Source organism: Myxocyprinus asiaticus, chromosome 24 (genome assembly GCF_019703515.2).
Source record: "Myxocyprinus asiaticus isolate MX2 ecotype Aquarium Trade chromosome 24, UBuf_Myxa_2, whole genome shotgun sequence".
Taxonomy (NCBI): domain Eukaryota; kingdom Metazoa; phylum Chordata; class Actinopteri; order Cypriniformes; family Catostomidae; genus Myxocyprinus; species Myxocyprinus asiaticus.
In genome coordinates this window covers 37,126,663-37,131,511 of record NC_059367.1, presented here as the reverse complement: position 1 = coordinate 37,131,511, position 4,849 = coordinate 37,126,663, and positions in this window count along the sequence as shown.

The window sequence follows — 4,849 nt, the reverse complement described above, 5'->3', positions numbered from 1 at the left end:
CGTCGTCATCAGCATCGTCATAATCATCTGGTTGTGGGATATTTTGTTGCTTGCACAGGTTGTGCAGAATGCTTGATTTCTCTGGAGTTAGCCGGATTTCCCCATGTAGGCATGAAACGACATTTCATCTGCCCAATGTCCCTTTCCACAACACTGCGAGTTATTTTGTGGACTCTAAAACATATAATGTCTTGAGTGAGACTGTGAATACATATTGAAAGGTTCAATACAGTATATGTTCTATATGTAACATCTTTTTTTTTTTTTCTTCAATACTTTTTATTTAATTAAGGTGTTTGTGTGACCAATATAACTATAATTTCAAAAGGAAAGCAAACATTTTGTGAGCTTACCTGTTGTAATTTAACTGAGGTCCCGGTTGTGGGTGGATGTAAGGCGTGAGGAGCCACATCCTGCAGGGATAGCCACTGTCCCCCACCAATTGACATCCAGCTGGGACATGATGCCTCTCAAACAGCAGCCTCAGGCCGCTCTCCTGTAGGATCCAGGAGTCATGTGTTGTGCCTGGCCACTTGGCGACAATGTCCAGAATATTGTAGTTGACATCAAAAACCACCTGTGTGTTAATGCTATGAATTTTTTTTCTGTTTACAAATGTGTGTTCATCTTGTGATGGTGAAATGATTCGGATATGTATCCCATCTATAGCACCAACTACACCGGGTAGTCCAGCTATGGCCATGAAGCTTTGTTTCTTTGTGGTTGGCGAACATCAAGAGTAATCATACTTAATTCCCAATATGAACTGTCGGACGATGTGGGGTCTGGAGAGGGCATTTATTGTTTGATGCAATATTCTAGTGACGGATGGCTGAGATATACCTAGTTCGTCTGCGCTGCATAGCTGCATTTTCCCTGTGGCCAAGTTGTTGGGTTGTTTCTATTTGTTGGTGAAGTGACTGCATCCCTGACTAGCTCTACTACACTCATAATACCCTAAAAGCTCATTATCGTGAAATGTTTCTAAAATGTTTACATTCCAAGGCGGATTGCCGGCAACAGCCATTTTAGGATTGTTTGTGATTTGGTCTTAGTGACTTAGGAGTCCTCTTGACTACCCCTAACTTTTCACAGATTTAGGAGCTGGTTTTAGCGCTAAAACAATTTGTGAAATACTCTTAGAGCAAAAGTCCTAAAATTAGGACTGACACGGCCATTATTTTTAAGAGTTTCTCCTAAATTGGCAAGTTAGGAGCTACTTTTAGCCTTAAGATGTTTTGTGAATACGGCCCCTGATGTTTAGCTAACAGAAAACACAAAATCCACAGTTTGTTCTGTTTCTCTACCCCAGTATACAGCACTGTTAGCACAACTCTTTCTTATGCTAAATGCTAACTCCAGCAAAACAGACTCTTAATCACCACCATTTCCTACATTTGCAAGGACTCTCAAGCACTGGAGCATTTAAGAACAAAATACCATCCTACATAAAAGACCCCAAAAAATGATTGACTATTTGCATAATGATGCATCGTTGATCTTTACTTTGAATATGTAAAGGTTTTCGTAGGCTACAGCAGATGGGCATGGAATGGACTATTTTGCTTGGGTAACAAATTATTTCTGTTCTACAGCAAGAATTGATAACAATATTTATACTCAGTATTTTTTAAATATACAATGGAAATAACATTGTACTCTTTGCAGCATCCTGGAGTACCATGTAAATACCATGGGATATTAATATGGTAATGATGGTATTACAGTCTGATTCCATCACAGTACCATGGTAATTGTAAGGGCAGAATTATTTTGCTACAGACAAAAAAAAAAAAGCAAAAAAAAAAAAAACAAGACACAGGATGATAGTAATATAAGATTGCATCTTATTCATGGAGACATTTATAGTTGTGCTATTAATGTGGTATAAATGTGTTATAATCAACTTTAGCAGCACACTTTACGGTAAGGGCACAATTTCTTTTTTTTTGTTTTGCTGCAGATAATAAAAATCAACAAAAAACAAGACAGAGAATATGAATAATATCCAATTTCGTCTTATTCATGGTGACATTTATAGATGTGGTATAAATGTGTTGTAATCGACTCTAGCAGTATTCTTTATGGTAATAGCAGAATTAGTTTGGTGCAGATAATAAAAAGCAACAAAAAACAAGACAGAGAATATTAATAATATCCAAATTTCATCTTATTCATGGAGATGTTTATAGATGTGCTATTAATGTGGTATAAATGTGTTGTAGTCGTTTCTAGCACTACACTTTATGGTAATGGCAGAATTAGTTTGCTGCAGATAATAAAAAGCAACAAAAAACAAGACAGAGAATTTTAATGATATCCGATTTCATCTTATTCATGGAGACATTTATAGATATGCTATTAATGTGGTAAAAATGTGTTGTAACCCACTCTAGTAGTACACTAAACAACGTGAAGGCCTATTCTTGTCTTAAGTGCATTTTCTCTATTGATCAATGGCAAATGAAACTAAGATGTGCAAACTTTTTTAAACATTTTTGTGGATGCAATAAAGACAATGAAAACACTTGCTTGTGAAGTAGCAGTTAGAGCTAAAAGCCCGCAAAAAGCTGTGAATGTATTGATTGAGAATATAAGGTAGACTAAGAGGATATATATTAGTCCTAAACTCAGATTCATCCAAACAAAATAAAGGACGTTTAAAACGTCCTCACACCTCATCAGCACTCTGGAGATTAACACTGAGAGGCCTTAAACTGGAGAAAATGGCAAAAGGCATTAGCCAAACACGCTTTTAGCGATCTTTCCATCACGAAGGTGTGATGTACAGGTTTCATTTCCTTCACCTGAAACGATCAGTATTAGTCACACATAATGCGTGGCACTCCTCACTATACTGACGATACACACACATTGGTGCGGGACTAGATTGGTGTAAACACTGTAGAAGTACACTCTTGCAAATTGTCTATTTTATTTGTTTTATCGTATTTGTCTATAATGTGTTTTTACTGCAGTAATATTCACCCCCAACAGATGGAACATTACTATATTGGATAACTGAATATATTTGAATAGTCTGTGCCTGTTTTTTATTTTGTTTATTTTTGTACAACAGAATATTCCAGGTTCAATACAAGTTAAGCTCAATTAACAGCATTTGTTATATGTTGATTACCACAAACAATTATTTCGACCAGCCCCTGTTTATTAGGGGAAAAAAAGCACAAATTGCAGTTACAGTGAGGCACTTACAATGGAAGGTAATGGGGCCAAACCATAAACGTTACAATACACACTGTTTCAAAAGTAAAGTATGAAATTATTTTTATTATACATTTTGGGGTCATTGCATTTGATTTCCAGGGAACACACTGATAAAATGTAGCTATAGCTTTGATGAACCGTAAATGAGGTTGCATAAAAGCATCTGCTGAATGCATAAATGTAACGTCACCTAAGCAGAATTGTGGAAAAATGAACTAAGAAAACTTAGCAAGTCCAGGTAAAAAGAAAAAGAAATTGGCCATTGAGATCCAAAAGCAGGACCTGTCCAAAGCTAAAACACATACGGTTGAGAAACAAAAGACTAGTAGCTGAAAATGAGCTTAGCATAAGTCAGTGTGTGAAGAGATAATGCGTTCTGCTATGCTGTCATTTGAAACAACTTAGTCGTTGAATCGGACACCAGCCTCAAGTTTAAAGCCAGGCATGTGAGACATGGACTGGCTAGCTTATTAACACCTGCAAGGTGCTTATAAGCATGTAAATCAGACACTTTAGATGGAGTTAATTATGATAAGAACGGTTGACAATTTCTAACGTTTCCGACCACCAGTAATATTACATACTATGAAATGAGTAATTTCTGGTATATTTTAGTTAAGGTAAATGTTGTAACTACCCTGTTACTTTGCATTTGTCCTTTCATTTTTCATTTGAAAGTATAAATTCATCGTTATACAACAATTAGCTCCGGTCCTCTAATCTGAATGGTAAGACACGTTTCAAGAGTGCTGATATTTAGTACAACAGGACACTTCACTGTTTGTATCATGTTTACAGCGTTACAGAGAGGTTGTCAGTCTGTGTTGCTTGGCGAAACGCAATGGTTGATCCTGCTTTGGCTTTGTTAGGAACTATTTTCATTAGTGGAGAAAAATTGACAACATAACTGGCCAAAATTTGTCTGCTGTATAAAAGCAATATCACAAATAGGGTGTTGCAGCACTCTTGCTTGTGTAATATAACTTAATAATTTTTGAGAAACCCTTGTCATGAGAATGACACATTAAACTCGAATTGCAAAAGGTCAAACATCTCCTCATTGATTTTTCCTTAACCTTCTGTGAAATCCATCATAAAATTATCTATATTCTCTTTGATCAGGTTAAAACATCATTAATGTGTAACTGAAAACACATGGCTACTCTTTAGAGGAAACGTAAAGTTACGTGAAGTGTCGAATATAAACGTTACAGGAGGTTTCATAGTGCAGACCCCACAGGGATCAAGAGAGCCCCACTGGGCCTTGCTTTACTCATGCTGGGACTGATGTGTTTGTGTTTGGGCCTGATCAGCTGATCTGAATGCAGTTTGGCTCTGGGTGTATAGGATGGGCTTGTGGCAGTTTAGCAGAGAAGGTGGTCTGCAAGCTGCAGGAAGGAAGTTGCAATGTCATGGTCAAATCCAGCACACTGTGATTTGTTTTATGCATTGTGAATCATGAGGGAGAATAAATGTTTTTTATTTTTCAATGTATTTTTGACGATACTTAAAGGCATAGTTCACCCAAAAATGAAAACTCTCTCATCATTTACTCACTCTCATGCCATCCCAGATGTGTGTGACTTTCTTTCTTCTGCTGAACACAAACGAAGATGTTTAG